At 52.4% G+C, this 21,315-nt stretch overlaps 1 long non-coding RNA gene across 1 annotated transcript in view; it reads left to right on the top strand.

The window, feature by feature from the left end:
* LOC141085048 (uncharacterized) overlaps window positions 1–21,315 on the top strand; it is a 96,053-nt gene that overhangs the window by 62,662 nt on the left and 12,076 nt on the right. Inside the window, exon 2 of the long non-coding RNA XR_012231203.1 lies at window positions 7,489–7,620. This is a non-coding gene — a long non-coding RNA (uncharacterized lncRNA). The remainder of the gene's footprint in view (window positions 1–7,488; window positions 7,621–21,315) is intronic.

The raw sequence follows: 21,315 nt of genomic DNA, 5'->3' as shown, positions 1-21,315 counted from the left end.
GCCAATTCCCAACTGAGGGATAGGTGCAGGGCAAGTGAGGGCTAAGGTATCCTGCTCGGCGACGGTTTGAAAGAAGCCGTATAGGGACAGGATAGTCCAGGGCACAGCCTCAGGAAAGTGCAGGAGGTGTCCATTTCCCCGTTCCCTATCGCAGGGCCTACTGTTGTAATTGTGTTCCCTTGTTTGTTTGCTTTGGTGACTGACCATTTGCTGGGTCATGTCACACAGGGCCAGTCACTTCGTGACATCTGTGATCTATGGGGGCTGTGATCTATGGGGGCTGTGATCTGCGAGCGGCTGTGATCTGTGGGGGGCTGTGACCTGTGGCGAGCTGTGATCTATGGGGGGCTGTGTTCTATGGGGACTGTGATCTGTGGGGGGCTGTGATCTGTGAGGGGCTGTAATCTGTGGAGGGCTGTGATCTATGGTGGCTGTGATCTAAGATGGGCTGTGATCTCTGGGGGGCTGTGATCGAGCGGTTGTGATCTGTGGGGGCTGTAATCTATGATGGCTGTGATCTGTGAGGTTTTGGGATGTGTGGGGGGCTTTGATCTATGGTGACTGATCTGTGGGGGGCTGTGATCTGTGGGGTGGGCTGTGATATGAGGGGCTGTGATCTTTGGAGGGCTGTGATCTATGGGGACTGTGATCTGTGGGGGGCTGTGATCTGTAGGCAGCTGTGATATGTGGGGGCAGTGATCTGTGTGAGCTGTGATTAATGGGGGCTGTGATCTGTGGGGGCTGTGATCTGTGGGGGTCTGTGATCTATGGGGACTTTGATCTGTGGGGGGCTGGGATCTGTGGGGGCTGTGCTCTGTGGTGGGCCGTCATCTGTGAGGGGCTGTGATCTGTGGGGGGACTGTGTTCTATGATGGGCTGTGATCTGTGAGGGGTTGTGATCTGTGGGGGGACTGTGATCTGTGGGGGGCTGTGATCGAGGGGCTGTGATTTGTGAGGAGCTGTGATCTGCGGTGGCTGTGATCTGTGAGGGGCTGGCATCTGTGATTAATGGGGGCTGTGATCTGTGGGGGACTGATCTGTGGCGGGTCTGTGATCTATGGGGACTTTGATCTGTGGGGGGCTGGGATCTGTGGTGGGCTGTCATCTTTGAGGGGCTGTGATCTGTGGAGGGACTGTGTTCTATGAGGGGCTGTGATCTGTGAGGGGCTGTGATCTGTGGGGGGACTGTGATCTGTGGGGGATTGTGATCTGTGGGGGGGCTGTGATCTGTGAGGGGCTGTGATTGAGGGGCTGTGATCTGCGATGGCTGTGATCTGTGGGAGGCTGTGATCTGTGGGGTGGGTTGTGATATATGAGGGGCTGTGATCTGTGGAGGGCTGTGATCTATGGGGACTGTAATCTGTGGGGGGCTGTGATCTGTAGGCGGCTGTGATATGTGGGGGTTGTGATCTGTGTGGGCTGTGATTAATGAGGGCTGTGATCTGTGGGGGACTGATCTGTGGGGGCTGTGATCTGTGGGGGTCTGTGATCTATGGGGACTTTGATCTGTGGGGGGGCTGGGATCTGTGGGGACTGTGATCTGTGGGGGCTGTGATCTGTGGTGGGCTGTCATCTGTGATGGGCTGTGATCTCTGGGGGGACTGTGTTCTATGAGGGGCTGTGATCTATGAGGGGCTGTGATCTGTGGGGGGCTGTGATCTGTGGGGGGCTATGATCTGTGGGGGGCTGTGATCTGTGAGGAGCTGTGATCTGCGGTGGCTGTGATCTGTGAGGGGCTGGGATCTGTTGGGGGCTGTGATCTATGGGAGACTGCGATTGAGGGGTTGTGATATGTTGGGGCTGTGATCTATGGTGGCTGTGATCTGTGAGGGGTTGAGATCTGCGGGGACTGTGGTCTGTGGGGGGCTGTGATCTGTGCGGGGCTGTGATCTGTGGGGGCTGTGATCTGTGCGGGGCTGTGATCTGTGGGGGCTGTGAACTGTGCAGGGCTGTGATCTGTGGGGGACAGTGATCTGTGGGCAATTGTGATCTGTGGGGGTTGTGATCTATGGAGACTTTGATTTGTTGGGGTCTGTGATCTGTGGGGACTGTGATCTGAGCGTGGCTGGGATCTATGGGGACTGGGATCTGTGAGTTACTGTGATCTGTGGGGGATGTGATCTGGGGGGCTGTGATCTATGAGGGGCTGTGATCTGTGGGAGGCTGTGATCTGTGGGGGAACTGATCTATGAGGGACTGTGATCTGTGGGGTACTGTGATCTATGGAGACTGTAATCTGTTGGTGGTCTGTGGGGGGCTGTGATCTGTGGGGGTTGTGATTTGTTGGCAGCTGTGATCTGTGGGGGCTCTGATCTATGAGGTCTGTGATCTGGGGGGCTGGGATCTGTGGGGGCTGAGAGCTTTGGGGGGCTGTGAGCTGTGGGGTGCGGTGATCTGTGCCTCCTTCTGTGCTGTGTATGGGTTGTGAGGACGTGGTGCCACCAGAGCCATTGCAAGGCAGCCCCTATCAGCTGCGGGAAGACGTGACAGTTTTCTACATCATTGGGGTGTGGGTCATAATGAAGGCCGTTCCACCCAGGGATCAGGATGCCTGTCTACTGTGATTCTCGGACCCTGCAGATGTTGCTGTGGTTTCCATGGTGATGTGACTCGAGCACAGAATCAGGGGTTTGTGGTGAAGCCCCCCAGCAGGCACAGAGGGGCATTGTCAGCCAGCGCTGGCAGCTCCTCCAGTCCACTGCTGTCGGGGGGTGATGGCAGCTGACCGTGCATCTCCTCCACACAGCAGGACATGATAAGTCTGTGCCCTGGGGAGACAAGGGCCTCTGAGGGCCACACATCAGCTCCTCCTGTCCTGGAGAGTCAGCAGCCGATATAACAGCTCAATAGTATGGATACACACAGGTGTCATATACAGGACGGCACTGACACTGGGGTACAGGACAGATACTGGGGTACAGGACTGCGACACTGATGCTGGGGTAAAGGATTGTGACACTGGGGTACAGAACTGCGACACTGGGGTACAGGACAGTTAAACTGGGGTACAGGACTGCAGCCCTGATGCTGGCATACAGGATTGTGTCACTAATGCTGGGGTACAGGACTGCAACACTGGGTTACAGGACAGCAACACTGATGCTGGGGTATAGGACTGCGACACTGAGACTGGGGTACAAGGTAGATACTGGAGCACAGGACTGTGGCACTGATGCTGGGGTACAGAAGATGAATGCCATCTGTGCTGGGGCATTTGTTAGTGTTTCATTCCCTAAGACACAGGTGTACATTTTCTTGTGTTAAATTAGTTATAGCCTGTGATGAACATAGATTGTTGCCTTGTTGAAAGATTTTTGATAACCAGCCAAGATAACGATGACAGCTTAAGCTGTCGGGTTTGCCTGCGCTGGATAGTAAAAATAAAGGGGACCCCATGCTATTTTTTTCATTATTTATTTATTGCCCAGGCATCGGCTGGTGATGAATACTCTCATCATCGTACACCTTGTGAGGTAGTGCTGTCATTCACATAGGTGATTCTCGCTTAGCCACCACAAAACCAGATCCGGCACAGGTTTTCCATAAAACCATTATAGTCCATGCGGTTTATTTATGCAGCATAAACCAAAGCAAGCAACATAAAGTTCATATCAGCATAGCGTCCTTGACAGAGCTTCTCTCTGTCCTCCCTGTGGTCACACAGGTTGGCATACACAGGCTCTTCAGCCTCATAGTTATCTCACCCACGTCCGGGTTTCCTCATGGCTGTTTCTCCATGCTGCAGACATCCATTCCCTCCAGGGAATCACTAGGCACGTGCAGCCATTACACACAGCCACTCCACATGCTGTTAGCCAGGAAGCCCCATCTCCCAGCGGGACTTTCCACAACGGACCAACCAGGTCCCTGCATTCACCACATGTGACCTACCCTGGCCACCTTATATGGTCCGTAGCCACGCCCACCGGGTCACATGGCTATGACCTCATCACAGGTCCTTGAACCCTTCACACACACTTTGCAACAGCGTTCTTAAACACACCCTCTGGGTGGGTTTGAAGGTAACTGGGGTCGCCCGTCTCCCCAGCTACCTGGAGACTTCTCCCTGACACATTGACACAACACGTTAGCAGTATCACTGCTGATCAACACACACATCAGTCTCCATCTCAAGGCCACCCACTTTGAGATACATAACGGTCTTTCAGGATTCTGCCACTCATCTCTCTTGGGACATCCACACAGCGCCCCCTAGCAGACACAGTGGTCATTACACCACATACCTTCCTCCTCTGTTCAAACCTGTGGGGTTGAACACAGCATAACCCCAGGATCTCGAGACCGGGCACTCACTACATCTTGCCCCACAGGTCGAGAGAACCGTCTCCATCTGTCATCCGACCTCATCTCTACGTTAGGCCTCCCCCGCCCCCAGCGGTCAGAATATCGTCCCTGATCTTTGGCCCTCCAGTTACAGTTTGCGTCATCAGACACTGTTTATTCATCACATTCCTTTCTCTGTCTGTTCCATTCCCCGACCAGCTCCCTCGGTTGGTACGGTCATAAGTCTTAGTTAAGCCTACTGTCTGGCCTGAGTCTGACTCATTCAGCATTTCACAGGAAATATGGTCGCTCAACGTCATCCTGGCAGTCGAACTACCACTTGCTGACATTCTTCGGCCATCTGCCATGTCACTTCTTGGAGGAACCGTTCGGGTCCTTACATCTTGGGTTGAAGACGGCTGCCACCTGGTGTTCCGTACCTCTTTATTGATTCGCCGACGGTCCCACCTCAACTGCTCAATCTCTTGCAGGTACCCCATTCGATACTCCACGAGCATCCGAAAGTCTCTCAGGCTCTTCACAGAGCCAACCACCATGATGGGAATCCTACCCACTTCACTGGATACCTGGTCTTCATCATCGGGAGGGATCCTCACCCTCACCACACCGGAGATATTGACAAGGTCTTGCATCAGATTCCCGAGTCTCCCAACGATTCTCCCAATCAGAGCTTTGGGTACCGGAACCACATCTTTCCGCAAACCCAGCCGATCCATAGCCTCCTTCGCTAACTCTAGGCGTCGAGCGGGCTTCATATTACTCCACCTGACCAGCTGTTTGGCGTGGAGACATTGTAAATGCATCTCTTTCTGGACAGCTACCCAGTTTGCTGTATCTTCCCTAGCTGATATTATCACCAATTGCCGAGTCTCAGGTGCCCAGTGCACCTTACACGCCTTGACCGCCACTTTGAAAGCTTAATGTACACCTTCCTCCACACAGGCTTCTTGCATGTCTTCGGGTACCTCGATTACAGATTTGAAGGTCGTGGTTTTGCTCTCTTCCTGGACAGAAGACTCTGGCTTTACCACGGACACTTCCCTCACTACAGTTGACCTGACCAGGTGACTGTCTTCTTCAGTCCTTAGCTCACAAACTTCACAAGAGTTTACCTCTTCATGATCCTTTGCCACGATTGGTACTGGCAGTTCCGTCTTGTTGTCACTCGCGCTCACCCGCGGTAAGTCTTCGTCCAACTTCCTCTCATGCCGAAGATCTCTCACAGTTTCTTTGAGTTCTTCCATCTCTTCCCTGAGGGTCTTGTTCACACGTTGCCAGGTGGACAGGTGACCTCTGAGCTCTGTGCTGTTCCATCTAAGGTTAAGATTATATGGTTTCATAGATTGTGTTATTTTCCATGCTGTGTAGTCTTGCATTTTGTCTGCTGCCACCTGCTGGTCTTTTTTTGTATAGCAGCCTGCAGCTAATTATTTCTAGTACATGCCTTCCACTTCCGGGTCAGGTCACTCCTTCTCTTCCTGTTAGCTGCCATTCTTAGTTTCATTTTCACCTGGGAGAGACTCGCCTGTACGGGCTGTGAAAGGCATCAGTTTTTTGACCAATTTGCTGAATCAACTTGCTACCACCTTGCTGCATCTTGCTGTACCACCTTGGTTGTTACACCTGCATTTCTGTAGAAGTACTGCATTACCAATCATACGCTGTAAGTCCAGATTTCCAATAAACAAGTCTGGACTTCACAATCCTTGGTGTGTATAATCTCTCCGAACACTGAACAGCAACAATGGTCCTGTCTGCTCTGCATTGACGAAACGGAATGTAGGAATCTCTACCAGCCCCAATCAACTACACCTCCATTTGCCTCACGTGGGGACAGAACAGTCTTGAAGCCCGGCAAAAAATCACCCTTATATCCTAACCCATGCGCTCGCTCACATACTGCAGCCGTGCTCTGGTAAAAACTCTGCAGTGTCACCCCAGACCGCATTGTGCATAGAGACTCTCTGTATATTATACAACATCGCTGCAGATTGTCGGACTGCAAAACCCCACAATTCTCTAAAAACACATTGAGGATCTCGTCTGGACGTCTTAACTAAGCTGCACTGCGATTTCCAGCCCCCAATTCAAAAGTTCAGGTTCTTAAAGAGACAGTGCACCTTAAAACAAAAAGGCCGAAAAAGACCCTGCACAGTCTCCCACTGCTGAAACAGAGCAAATACAACCCGATACTGTCCACTATGAAGAGGGGGAAACTGCCAGCTTCAGAAAGAGACCAAGACTCACAACCAAAATGCTCTGTCAAACCAACCATAAAGGCTGTCAAAAACTATCACAATATGAAGGATGAGTTCAATGACAACCTGGACGACCTATGGGAATGAGTCACCTCCCTTATGTCAGGCATTCAGCGCCACAAAAATGATGCAGCGTGTCTACAGGACACTATAAAATGGCTAGACACGGCCCACGGAAGATGCAAGAGACTGTCCGTAAGGTACGTTGCCTTCCTAAAAGACTAATATTGATGAAGCCTCATCAGAATTACGCAAAGTGGATTCCACAGAAAGAGAAAGGGACGCCGCCGTGCAAGATGCCAAAGAAAAAGCGGAGCTCCGTATTCCTTATCTGCAAGAATCAAGATCCCACAGGTCAGGCTCATCCAGACACTCTTCTCGGTCATACAAATCATCCTGCTCAAGAACTTCAGCCCTCAGCAATAGAATCCTAGAGGCCCATTTAAACGCAGAGCGATCCAAACTAAGACGTTCCTACACAGAAAAGAAAGCTGAAGCACAGGCAGAAGCCAAGAAAGTGAAAGCAGAAGCTAAGGCCCAAGCAAAGATCCTTCAAACAGAAGCAGAGGCTCGGGCAAAGATTCTTCAAACAGAAATGGAGGAAGAAATCACGCTAGCCAAAGTAAAAATACTTGAGCAAGCATTGAAGCAAAACCTCGACCCGATTTGCCTACCACCACTGGAAGAAGAGAACCCAGCCGTCTGTACCAGTGATTACGTGCAGAAACAGATATCTGCAACACACCAAATAAAAAAATATATACAGTGGGGCAAAAAAGTATTTAGTCAGTCAGCAATAGTGCAAGTTCCACCACTTAAAAAGATGAGAGGCGTCTGTAATTTACATCATAGGTAGACCTCAACTATGGGAGACAAACTGAGAAAAAAAAATCCATAAAATCACATTGTCTGTTTTTTTTTTCAGAGGAGACATTCAGAAAAGGCACATATGTTGGCGTAGTGTTGGAAGGGAGTATTCCATCTGGCCTGGAAGTTGACTGAGTCCCTGACCCGGAGAACACGGCACGGAAGCGGGCACCTGTTTGCACAACAGACTGTGAGTAAAGCTTTGGAACTACATGCCCTGGTGTCCTCCACTTATTCCTGAACCAACCTGCCCAGCACCGCTACATCCATCGCGCCTGACACTACATCATCTAAGTGTCACTTCACCTACACTGCCCTGGGACCACAGCCCTGCCTGTGGAGGGCTATAGCATCACTGCTGCACCACACCATCTGTCCCAGAGGATCTGTCTGCAGCGTCGGCTTACATCTCTATTGCCGAATACCACAATGGGCGCCCAGGGCCACGGGCCGGGTCCTAGCTGCCGTGACTAGAGTTGAGCGAAACGGGTCGAAAAAATTCAAAAGTCGCCGACTTTTGGCAAAGTCGGGTTTCATGAAACGAAACCCGACCCTAGGATGAGGTCGGCCACGAGGTCGGCGACTTACGCGCTAAAGTCGCGTTTCAAAAGTTTGTTTTGCGCTCTTTTTCAGCCAATCAGGATCCATGGACACTGTGGGCAACATGATGACCTAGGCACGGGTCACCACCATCTTTCAGAAGGGCATGCAAGTGATTGGCTTGCTTTGGTGGGCGTCACAGGGGGTATAAAAGGGCGTGCACGCCGACCGCCATCTTACTTCTGCCGATCTTAGTATAGGGAGAGGTTGCTGCTGATTCTGTAGGGAGAGCGTTAGGCAGGGAAGAAGACAAAAAAACTGCTTCTGCTGCTAGCGATTTGGCCTGCACAACACACAAGTCACTGTGTGTGCAGTGCAAGGGGAGGCTATATTGTGGTGTATCAGTGGTGTTGGTTGTTGGGCTGCCTTTTAAGGCTTCCTGACACGCTGGCATTGCTGTTTACCCACTGCTCCGCAAACTGCTTTTTTAAAAGCAATCCAATCTCCCTTATCCTCTAGTCACTTTTATCACAGCTGTGCCATCGAGCTTGTCACATAGCGCTCAGATATCAGTGGGCCTCACACAATCCACAAGTGTCCAGTGTCCAAAAGTGTGCGCAGAGATTCAAAATCTCCATTATCCTCTCGTCACTTTGGTCACAGGCAGCTGTGCCATCGAGCGTGTCACATAGCGCTCAGATATCAGTGGGCCTCACACAATCCACAAGTGTCCAGTGTCCAAAAGTGTGCGCAGAGATTCAAAATCTCCATTATCCTCTCGTCACTTTGGTCACAGGCAGCTGTGCCATCGAGCGTGTCACATAGCGCTCAGATATCAGTGGGCCTCACACAATCCACAAGTGTCCAGTGTCCAAAAGTGTGCGCAGAGATTCAAAATCTCCATTATCCTCTCGTCACTTTGGTCACAGGCAGCTGTGCCATCGAGCGTGTCACATAGCGCTCAGATATCAGTGGGCCTCACACAATCCACAAGTGTCCAGTGTCCAAAAGTGTGCGCAGAGATTCAAAATCTCCATTATCCTCTCGTCACTTTGGTCACAGGCAGCTGTGCCATCGAGCGTGTCACATAGCGCTCAGATATCAGTGGGCCTCACACAATCCACAAGTGTCCAGTGTCCAAAAGTGTGCGCAGAGATTCAAAATCTCCATTTTCCTCTCGTCACTTTGGTCACAGGCAGCTGTGCCATCGAGCGTGTCACATAGCGCTCAGATATCAGTGGGCCTCACACAATCCACAAGTGTCCAGTGTCCAAAAGTGTGCGCAGAGATTCAAAATCTCCATTATCCTCTCGTCACTTTGGTCACAGCTGTGCTATCGAGCCTGTCACATAGCGCTCAGATATCAGTGGGCCTCACACAATCCACAAGTGTCCAGTGTCCAAAAGTGTGCGCAGAGATTCAAAATCTCCATTATCCTCTCGTCACTTTTGTCACAGGCAGCTGTGCCATCGAGCGTGTCACATAGCGCTCAGATATCAGTGGGCCTCACACAATCCACAAGTGTCCAGTGTCCAAAAGTGTGCGCAGAGATTCAAAATCTCCATTATCCTCTCGTCACTTTGGTCACAGGCAGCTGTGCCATCGAGCGTGTCACATAGCACTCAGATATCAGTGGGCCTCACACAATCCACAAGTGTCCAGTGTCCAAAAGTGTGCGCAGAGATTCAAAATCTCCATTATCCTCTCATCACTTTGGTCACAGGCAGCTGTGCCATCGAGCCTGTCACGTAGCGCTCAGATATCAGTGGGTCTCACACAATCCACAAGTGTCCAGTGTCCAAAAGTGTGCGCAGAGATTCAAAATCTCCATTATCCTCTCGTCACTTTGGTCACAGGCAGCTGTGCCATCGAGCGTGTCACATAGCGCTCAGATATCAGTGGGCCTCACACAATCCACAAGTGTCCAGTGTCCAAAAGTGTGCGCAGAGATTCAAAATCTCCATTATCCTCTCGTCACTTTGGTCACAGCTGTGCCATCGAGCCTGTCACATAGTGCTCAGATATCAGTGGGCCTCACACAATCCACAAGTGTCCAGTGTCCAAAAGTGTGCGCAGAGATTCAAAATCTCCATTATCCTCTCGTCACTTTTGTCACAGGCAGCTGTGCCATCGAGCGTGTCACATAGCGCTCAGATATCAGTGGGCCTCACACAATCCACAAGTGTCCAGTGTCCAAAAGTGTGCGCAGAGATTCAAAATCTCCATTATCCTCTCGTCACTTTGGTCACAGCTGTGCCATCGAGCGTGTCACATAGCGCTCAGATATCAGTGGGCCTCACACAATCCACAAGTGTCCAGTGTCCAAAAGTGTGCGCAGAGATTCAAAATCTCCATTATCCTCTCGTCACTTTGGTCACAGGCAGCTGTGCCATCGAGCCTGTCACATAGCGCTCAGATATCAGTGGGCCTCACACAATCCACAAGTGTCCAGTGTCCAAAAGTGCACGCAGAGATTCAAAATCTCCATTATCCTCTCGTCACTTTGGTCACAGGCAGCTGTGCCATCGAGCGTGTCACATAGCGCTCAGATATCAGTGGGCCTCACACAATCCACAAGTGTCCAGTGTCCAAAAGTGTGCGCAGAGATTCAAAATCTCCATTATCCTCTCGTCACTTTGGTCACAGGCAGCTGTGCCATCGAGCGTGTCACATAGCGCTCAGATATCAGTGGGCCTCACACAATCCACAAGTGTCCAGTGTCCAAAAGTGTGCGCAGAGATTCAAAATCTCCATTATCCTCTCGTCACTTTGGTCACAGGCAGCTGTGCCATCGAGCGTGTCACATAGCGCTCAGATATCAGTGGGCCTCACACAATCCACAAGTGTCCAGTGTCCAAAAGTGTGCGCAGAGATTCAAAATCTCCATTATCCTCTCGTCACTTTGGTCACAGGCAGCTGTGCCATCGAGCGTGTCACATAGCGCTCAGATATCAGTGGGCCTCACACAATCCACAAGTGTCCAGTGTCCAAAAGTGTGCGCAGAGATTCAAAATCTCCATTATCCTCTCGTCACTTTGGTCACAGGCAGCTGTGCCATCGAGCCTGTCACATAGCGCTCAGATATCAGTGGGCCTCACACAATCCACAAGTGTCCAGTGTCCAAAAGTGTGCGCAGAGATTCAAAATCTCCATTATCCTCTCGTCACTTTGGTCACAGGCAGCTGTGCCATCGAGCCTGTCACATAGCGCTCAGATATCAGTGGGCCTCACACAATCCAAAAGTGTCCACTGTCCACAAGTGTGTGCAGAAATTCTAAATCTCCCCTGTCCTATAGACACCTTGTACCTTGTTTTACATTACTATATAGTTTGTTGGATTTTGTCTACATTTCTACCAAAAATGAGGAAGACTGGTGGAAGAGGCCGTGGAATTGGGCGGGGGTTGGCAGCTGGTAATGATGGTTTTGGTGGTGGATCTGATGGTAGTGGCAAGAGCAAAATAGGACCGAATGCAGGAGGTGCTGACCCTGCGTCATCGTCTGGCTACATAAGGCCTCGAACGCTTAGTTTTCTAGGAGTTGGCAAACCGCTTTTAAAGGCAGAGCATCAGGAAAAAGTTTTGTCTTACATTGCTGACTCAGCCTCCAGCTCTATCGCCTCCTCTTCTTCAGTTGTAAAAAGTAAAAGCACTGAGTCGTCATTGGAGGCTCATGTTCATGAACCACACCTTTCCTTGTGTCCTTCACCCCAACCAAGATTGAAGGATGACGCAGGCCATACTACTGATTACTCCATGGAGCTGTTTTCACATACCATGCCTGGATTATCAAGTGAAATGGTGAATTACCCAGGCCAAGATGAATCTGACATGGAGTGCACTGATGCACAGCCGCTGATGGATGATTCTGCTGGTACATTCACTCAGAGCACTACATTGTCCTCGCAGTGTACAGAGCCAGATTTTGACCCTGATGAGACTCAGGTGCCCCTTCCCGCACACTATACCACCATACACGGTGACACAGAGAAAGGTGCACATGACATAGAAGAGGAGGTGATGGATGACCCAGTTGTTGACCCAGATTGGCATCCATTGGGGGAAGAGGGTGCTGCTTCCAATAGCTCAGATGAGGAGCATCCACAGCAGACATCGACATCGCAACAGCTGTTATCTGGCAGGCCCGGCGCACTCCAAAGACAGGTTCCAAACATCAAAAGAGTTGCTGGACAGCTTGTCCATGAGGGTCAAAAGATCACAGCGTGCTAGGCCGCAAAATGTCTGCCAAAGTAGGAAGAGTGCAGTGTGGCACTTTTTTGAACAAAATCCTCATGATCAGGCCAAGGTTATCTGTAAGAAGTGCGCAAAGACCTTTAGCCGAGGGAAAAATCTGAAAAATTTGAATACCAGTTGCATGCTTAGACATTTAACCAGCATGCACTTGCAAGCGTGGACACAACACCAAACCTCAACTGCCACATGTGCAACTGATCACAACGAAGGTAGTCAGCAACGCTACATTGTTTCCCCCACTGTAAGCCCACCGGTTAGCACAGCAGCAAATGTTGAGGTGTCGTTGCAAGACCACAGCAGTCAGGGAATCCCACTGTTATATCAACAAAAGACTGATTCTAGGCCATCAGAAAGAACACCAACTCCATCACCATCATCAACCCTCTCTGTCCGCCCTGTCCACCGCTACTTCCACCATATGCAGCTCTCAAGTCCAGCTCACCCTCCCAGACACTATGAGTAGGTCAAGAAAGTACTCAGTCTCTCATCCGCGTACACTGGGTTTGAACGCCCACATTGCCAAACTAATCTCGCTTGAGATGATGCCCTTTCGGTTGGTGGAAAGCACAGCTTTCCGCGAACTCATGGCCTATGCAGTACCACGCTATGACCTACCCAGTCGCCACTTCTTCTCTCGCAAAGCCATCCCAGCCCTCCACCATCATGTGAAAGACCGCATTGTCCATGCACTCAAGCAGTCAGTGAGCGGAAAGGTGCACCTCACAACTGATGCATGGTCCAGTCGGCATGGCCAGGGCCGTTACGTGTCCATCACTGCGCACTGGGTTAATGTGGTGGATGCAGGGTCCACAGGGGACAGCGGTGGTGGGACAGTGCTGCCTAGCCCACGGTATAGGAAACAGTTGGCTGTAGGCGTTCGACCCTCCTCCTCCTCCTCCTCCAGAAGCGAAAGCTCGTCCACAGAGCGCAGGCGTACGAGCACTCCATCTGCAGCTGCCACTGTTGCACACGATGTGTCCCCTTATCGAGCAGCTAGTGGAAAGCGTCAGCAGGCTGTGTTGCAGATGATGTGTTTGGGCGACAGACACACCGCCGAGGTGCTGGCCGAGTACTTGAAGCGACAAACTGAGTCATGGCTGGGCAGTGTACATCTTGAGGCAGGCAAGGTAGTTAGTGATAACGGCCGTAATTTTGTGGCAGCCATAGCCCTTTCAAAACTCAGCCACATACCTTGCTTGGCTCACACCTTGAACCTGGTGGTGCAGTGCTTCCTCAAAAATTATCCGGAGTTAACAGCCCTGCTCCAGAAGGTGCGAAGACTGTGCGCGCACATCCGCCGGTCGCCTGTACACTCCGTTCGTATGCAGAAGCTGCAGCGATTGCTCCACCTTCCCAACCACCGCCTCATTATCGACATTGCAACAAGGTGGAACTCCACCCTGCACATGGTGGTGTGGGGAGGAGGACCCCCATACAGTGATTGGGCTGGAACCAGGGGGACCGCCATCAGGGTTGTTGAAGAAACCACATCAGGGGGATTACAAAGGGAGACATGCGACTGAAGTTGTCAGGGCAACAGGGGGCGGGGCGAGGGTAAAAGGAGCAGGGGACGCGCTGAGGTGGCAGTTGGCAGAGAGCCTGACAGGAGAGAGGAAGCCGTGCGGCAGAGAGAGGACTGTGGCAACTGACGGTGTGGAAAAGAGAGACAGGCAGGAGTCTGAAAAAGGGAAATTTGAGACTGACCGAAGGTTGACGCGTAAGAGACTCTCCCCGGGAGTTTCCCCCCGCAAAGATTCAGATAAAGTGACGGCCGCTGATTCCCTCCGTGGTGTGACAGGACCGGGATCTCAGGCGACCGCTGCGACAACACAGCAATCCGGTACAGTGGCCAGGACACTGCCCCCCTGTCTTCTCCCACAGCTGCGGCCCCGTCATCACCGACCTCAGGGGACGTCACCTCGCTATAGGCGGCCGCAGAGCCCGTCCCGGTTACTGAGGGGACACTGAGCAGAATTTGTTAACGTTTATGTCTCTTTTTGAAACTGCGTCATGACCTGGCTGGGGAACGAGCGCCTCTAAACGGACGCCTGGGAGATTGACCCCCTGAACAGTTTCTTCAGGGCCCGTTGTGCCCCACCGTGCCAGCTTCTTCAGGGCCCGTTGTGCCCCACCGACCCCATTTCTTCAGGGCCTGTTGTGCCCCACCGTGCCAGCTTCTTCAGAGCCCGTTGTGCCCCACCGACCCCATTTCTTCAGGGCCTGTTGTGCCCCACCGTGCCAGCTTCTTCAGGGCCCGTTGTGCCCCACCGACCCCACTTCTTCAGGGCCCGTTGCGCCCCACCGTCCAGTTTCTTCAGGGCCTGCTGCGCCCCATCGTTCTGGTTTCTTCAGGGCCTGCTGCGCCCCACCGTTCCGGTTTCTTCAGGGCCGGACGAGCACGAGTCCTTCCGGTTAAACGTGGATTACAAGACAGCTACATTTGCAACCCCTGAGTGGTCGTGAACTCGAGCGACGCCCAGAAGGCTAAGTGCACTATAGAAAAATAAGGACCCTTTTTGTTTGAAAGTTGTTTTACGAGTCCCTGCGAGGACAAATAGGTGTTTCTCCTTTGTTTGATTTAAGCAGTTTAGCTCTTGTGGCTTTAAAACTTATAAAAGTTTATTTCACCCCACATTCAGTCTCGTGTCTCGTCACTGCATCCTGTGAGCCTGCTCGAACCCTACACTTGGCGTAGTCGGCAGGATGCAGTCTCCGAGCGCGGACAGTGGTAGCCCCGAACATGGGGGAGCTGTAAGCTCTGTAAATAATGAGGGTCCCCGTACCAGCATCTCATTGGGGGCCATGTTGAACAACCTGCCTAGATTCTCTGGCTCAAATACTATGCTATGGAGCTGGACAGAGCGGATGAGGGGGCTTTTTCGGATGCACCCAATGACCCCTGACCTGGAAGCTGAAGTGGCACTCATGGCCCTAGACGGGGAGGTGCGGAGGTCAGTGATGTTGAAACCCCCGGGGCACCGCAACACTTTTGAAAAGGTGTTGCAGATAGTGGAACAGACCCACGGGGATCCCACTAATGTGGGAGAGTTAAGGACCCGACTGTTTAGCCGGATGCAGGCAGAGGGGGAGACGATTACTCAGTATATGAATGTACTCCAAGAGTTGCATACGGCTATTGAAAGAAAAGATGGGGTAGGGGTAGGACCTGTTGACATAACCCTACGTGACCTACTGGTGACTGGACTGCGAGATCCACTGATAAAGCAGGCTTTAAGGGAACGGATCAGAATGAATCCCCAAATCGACTTTTCAGAAGTGGGAAGTCAGGCACGGGTTCAGGAGCAAGAGCAGGGGATGGCGGTCCCCGTGGGGAAGGTCCGAGGTGTGGAGGCCTCCTCGAACACAGTTGAGGAACCTCAATGGGTGGAGGAGATGAAGCGTGAATTGAAAAATATAAAGAGCGAGTTGGCTGAAGTAAAGAGAAGAACCGAACCGGAGACTGGACGACCCAGTGCTAATCCCGGTCCCTGGGGGTCACGCTCTCCGCGAGGTGGTCAATCTCTACCGGCCCGGTGTTATGAGTGTGGAGAACCAGGCCACTTCGCCAGAGAGTGTCCGCGGCGTGGGAGATACCCACCCCGGCGGCCATTAAACTAAAGGGCTCCGGGCTGGGGGGACGCCGCTCGGAGCCGAAAACCACAACTAGGGGTGGTGGAAGTCCCGAAGATTTGGTAGCAAAGTGTCCTGAAGTTTGGGCAGAAGTAGAGGGCCGGGCCGTCCGGTGTCTGGTGGACACTGGGTCACAAGTAACCACTATGCCCGCAGCGTACTTTCAACAAAACTTTCCGGAGGCAGCAAGGCCTCAGTGGGGGCCCATGATTAGACTAGTAGCCGCCAACCAACTGCCGGTTCCGGTTGCCGGGGTAGTGTGGGTGCAGGTGACGTTGTGCGGTAAACCCCTCGGCCGCAGAGGGGTGGTGCTGACTCAAGGAGAAGCTGATCAACGACACCCCGTCACCCTAAGCATGAATATTTTAAAAGAGTTTGGTAACCTGTTGCTTAATGATCCCACACAAAGGACACTGAAGCAGTGGGGTTCTCGCACAGCTCAGGGACAGGTATTCCAGCAGCTGGTGCGAGGTGCGCGGGTGCATCGGGACTGCCAGGAGGGTGAGGCTCTGGGCAAGGTCATCGCGACAGCGGCACCCCTGCTTGTGCTGCCTCCTGGACAGACAGTGGTGGCCCTGCCAATTCGGGCCCCGATACCTTTGGAAGGCGTAGAGGTGCAGGTGGAGCCGTGTCACTCAGAGCACTTACCTCCTGGCATACTGGTGGCCCGTTCCCTCGCTACGGTGCGAAAAGGAACCGCCCTGGTCCGCTGCGTTAACCTTGAAGACCGAGATATCATTCTGAAAGCACGGACTGTACTGGCCAAACTAGTAAAGCCTCTAGAAGAAGTGCTGCCCGCTGCTGCGGTTCAATTACGAGTACACCCCGAGGATCCTGGGGAGGTAACAATACGAACCCTACAGGCCCACGAAGTCTCGACACAAGAGAAGGGCCGAAATATTTTGGAGCAGATGCGGGCCGAGCTTTCTGGACTAACTGCGGCCCAACTTTCACAAGTAAAAGCATTGCTGGGACAGTACCATGAAGTATTTGCTAGTCATGAGGACGACTTTGGGTGTACCACCGCCATCACTCATGAGATCCCCACAGCAGGAGCGGCCCCTATCCGAGAACGATATCGACAGATCCCGCCACAACTCTATCAGGAGGTGAAAACTTTGCTGGCTCAGATGCTACAAAAAGGGGTGATACGGGAAAGTCAAAGCCCTTGGGCGGCCCCCATCGTGTTGGTCCGGAAGAAAGATGGTACACTACGATTCTGTGTTGATTATCGTAAATTGAATGCTTGCACTATTAAAGACTCATACCCACTGCCCCGCATAGAAGAATCTCTGTCTGCATTGGGTAAAGCAACATATTTTTCGACCCTGGACTTGGCCAGTGGGTACTGGCAGGTGCCTATGTCAGAAGAGGACAGAGCTAAGACGGCGTTCATAGTGCCCATGGGACTGTTTGAGTTTAATCGAATGCCATTCGGGCTGGCCAACGCCCCCGGGACATTTCAGCGATTGATGGAGCGATGTCTAGGGGATCTCAATTTTGAGGCCACGTTGATCTACCTGGACGACATCATCGTCTATGCCGCCTCCTTCGAGGACCACCTGAAGCGGTTGGGACAGGTACTCAGCCGGCTGCAAAAGTACGGGTTGAAGGTGAAGCCTCAGAAATGTCACCTATTTCGCTCTCAGATTGAGTATCTGGGTCATGTCGTTTCGGCAGAAGGTGTGAGGCCATCCCGGGAGAAGATTGCTGCTATCCAGGAATGGCCTACCCCCGAGACGGTGAAAGACGTGCGGGCTTTTCTGGGGTTAGCTGGATATTACCGTCGTTTCGTAAAGAATTTTGCATGTCGAGCTCGAGCCCTACATGACCTGCTGAAGGGGGCTCCCGCTGGGGCCAATGGGCGAAAAATCCAGTGGCAACACCCTCAGGAAGAGGCCTTCCGAGATCTCAAGGCTGCACTCTCGGATGCCCCAGTGTTGGCTTATGCGGATTTTTCTCAGCCGTTCATCCTGCACACTGACGGGAGTCTTCACGGGCTAGGAGCTGTGTTGTCACAAGTTCAGGATGGCCGGGAAAGGGTGATCGCATATGGAAGCCGTTCACTCCATGACTCCGAGCGTAACCCTGACAATTACAGCTCTTTTAAGCTCGAGCTCCTCGCAGTGGTGTGGGCTATGACGGAGAGATTCGCAGAGTACCTAGCGGGCTCCGAGGTAGTAGTGCGAACTGACAATAACCCACTGGCTCATTTGGAAAACGCCAAGTTGGGGGCTTTGGAGCAGCGATGGGTGGCCCGAATGGCGAAGTACAATTACAAGATTATTTACAAAAGAGGGGCCGAGAATGTTCATGCAGATGCTCTCTCTAGGATTCGACATACAACTCCTGGACAGAATCGAGACGAAGAATTAGAAGGAGAGGAAATACCGTTCGCTCTTACCGCTGCCGTGCTCACCAATGTTGATGCAAAAGTATCTTCCCCAGAGGCCCTCAGGGGCATCCTGGAACAATCTCGTAATAAGTGGATACAACAGCAACAAGAAGATGAAGAAGTTGGACTTCTCCGGACATGGGTCGCCGCTGGTCAATTACCCACTGATACTCAACGACAAGCTTTGACCCAAGACCTGTCGCTGATGCTGCGACAATGGGAGAGACTGATTATCCGAAGGGGATTACTGTACCGTAAGATCACTTCGCAAACAACCTCAACGACTGTTTGGCAGGTGGTTACGCCCGGAGCTCAACTACACGAACTGGCTCGAGAGGCTCACGAAAAAGGGGCCCACTTTGGAGTCAAAAAGACTTTGCAATGGTTACAACAGAAAGTTTATCACCCACGCTTGTCGGCTGTTGTGGACGAAGTTTGTCGTACTTGCCGCTTATGTGAATTGGCCAAACCGCCTGCTCAGAGGGCCGCAACACAGACGATTGTGACTTCAGAACCCTTGGAGCTCTTGACGGTGGATTATCTGCACATTGGTCCCGCATTCCAGGGATACGAACACTGCCTCGTCATGGTGGATCATTTCACTAAATTCGCTGTGGTCACCCCTACTCGAGACCAGACCGCGGAGTCAGCCGCCTCCGCAATTTGCAGAAATTTTATACAAGTGTACGGCTGTCCTCAACGCATACATTCCGACCAGGGAGCATGTTTTTTGGGGAAAGTTATGGAGGAACTACATCATCTTTATGGGATTGATAAATCCCGGACCACACCATATCACCCGCAAGGGAATGGGGCTTGTGAGCGATTTAATCGGACATTGATTCAAATGCTACGCACTCTGGAGAGTGACAAGAAAGCTCGTTGGCCTGAATATGTTTCTGAATTAGTGTGGGTTTATAATAATCGGGTACATCGAGTAACGGGCTATACTCCTTATTTCCTGCTGTTCGGACGAGAGGGTAAAGGGATCACGGAGGTAGAGTTGGACCCCGAAGAGCCTCGGCCCTGGACCGGAGTGTCGTCTTGGGTCCGAAATCATCGCCACAGGTTGCAAACTCTTCACCGAATTGTACATACCAAACTTCAAGACTGGGAACACCCCGGGAAGAATACAACCTCCCCTCCCCATCTCCAAAGCGGGGACCGTGTGCTTGTACTAGATCAACGCCCCCAGAATAAACTGGAGTCACGTTGGGAAGAGAGTCCTTATCGGGTACTACGCCGTATCCATTCAGAAGGACCTGTGTACGAAATACAGCCCGAGCAGGATGAAACACTGCCTACTCGCATTGTGCATCGTAATATGTTACGCCTGTGTATTTCTTCCGACCCGAAGCAACTGGAACCCGTCCCGAAGACATCCGAACCGGAGTCCATATGCTGGGACTCAGACGACGAGGATTTCCCTCCAGTTCCCAAGGGCCCTCCACCCAATAATGAGCCAGTTGACACAATTAACCCACCGGCATCTTGCAGCTCGCCGACGTCCACCACCCCAGAAGATTCCACCCCAGTCGAACTTAGACGCTCCGAGCGGTCAACAGCCGGCAAACCCCCCGAACGGTATGAACAAGACCAGTTCGTATGGCAACAAATATTGACACCTTTACAGACCAATCTCAATAGACTAACACCCTCGCCCGAGGACTGGCGAGCTTACAGGGTGGGGGAATGTGGGGAGGAGGACCCCCATACAGTGATTGGGCTGGAACCAGGGGGACCGCCATCAGGGTTGTTGAAGAAACCACATCAGGGGGATTACAAAGGGAGACATGCGACTGAAGTTGTCAGGGCAACAGGGGGCGGGGCGAGGGTAAAAGGAGCAGGGGACGCGCTGAGGTGGCAGTTGGCAGAGAGCCTGACAGGAGAGAGGAAGCCGTGCGGCAGAGAGAGGACTGTGGCAACTGACGGTGTGGAAAAGAGAGACAGGCAGGAATCTGAAAAAGGGAAATTTGAGACTGACCGAAGGTTGACGCGTAAGAGACTCTCCCCGGGAGTTTCCCCCCGCAAAGATTCAGATAAAGTGACGGCCGCTGATTCCCTCCGTGGTGTGACAGGACCGGGATCTCAGGCGACCGCTGCGACAACACAGCAATCCGGTACAGTGGCCAGGACACTGCCCCCCTGTCTTCTCCCACAGCTGCGGCCCCGTCATCACCGACCTCAGGGGACGTCACCTCGCTATAGGCGGCCGCAGAGCCCGTCCCGGTTACTGAGGGGACACTGAGCAGAATTTGTTAACGTTTATGTCTCTTTTTGAAACTGCGTCATGACCTGGCTGGGGAACGAGCGCCTCTAAACGGACGCCTGGGAGATTGACCCCCTGAACAGTTTCTTCAGGGCCCGTTGTGCCCCACCGTGCCAGCTTCTTCAGGGCCCGTTGTGCCCCACCGACCCCATTTCTTCAGGGCCTGTTGTGCCCCACCGTGCCAGCTTCTTCAGGGCCCGTTGTGCCCCACCGACCCCATTTCTTCAGGGCCTGTTGTGCCCCACCGTGCCAGCTTCTTCAGGGCCCGTTGTGCCCCACCGACCCCACTTCTTCAGGGCCCGTTGCGCCCCACCGTCCAGTTTCTTCAGGGCCTGCTGCGCCCCATCGTTCTGGTTTCTTCAGGGCCTGCTGCGCCCCACCGTTCCGGTTTCTTCAGGGCCGGACGAGCACGAGTCCTTCCGGTTAAACGTGGATTACAAGACAGCTACATCTGCAACCCCTGAGTGGTCGTGAACTCGAGCGACGCCCAGAAGGCTAAGTGCACTATAGAAAAATAAGGACCCTTTTTGTTTGAAAGTTGTTTTACGAGTCCCTGCGAGGACAAATAGGTGTTTCTCCTTTGTTTGATTTAAGCAGTTTAGCTCTTGTGGCTTTAAAACTTATAAAAGTTTATTTCACCCCACATTCAGTCTCGTGTCTCGTCACTGCATCCTGTGAGCCTGCTCGAACCCTACAGTGGAGCGGCTGTGCGAGCAGAGGCAGGCCATAATGCATTTGTGGGAGGATACACGGCCAGGCACTTTGAGAGCAGACATGGAGTTGACAGGCGTGTAGTGGT

This window comes from Dendrobates tinctorius, unplaced genomic scaffold, assembly GCF_039654945.1.
Source record: "Dendrobates tinctorius isolate UK_male_01 unplaced genomic scaffold, ASM3965494v1 ptg000028l, whole genome shotgun sequence".
NCBI lineage: Eukaryota > Metazoa > Chordata > Amphibia > Anura > Dendrobatidae > Dendrobates > Dendrobates tinctorius.
Note: the sequence above shows the minus strand (reverse complement) of the source record. Positions and strands in the feature narration are given on the sequence as shown.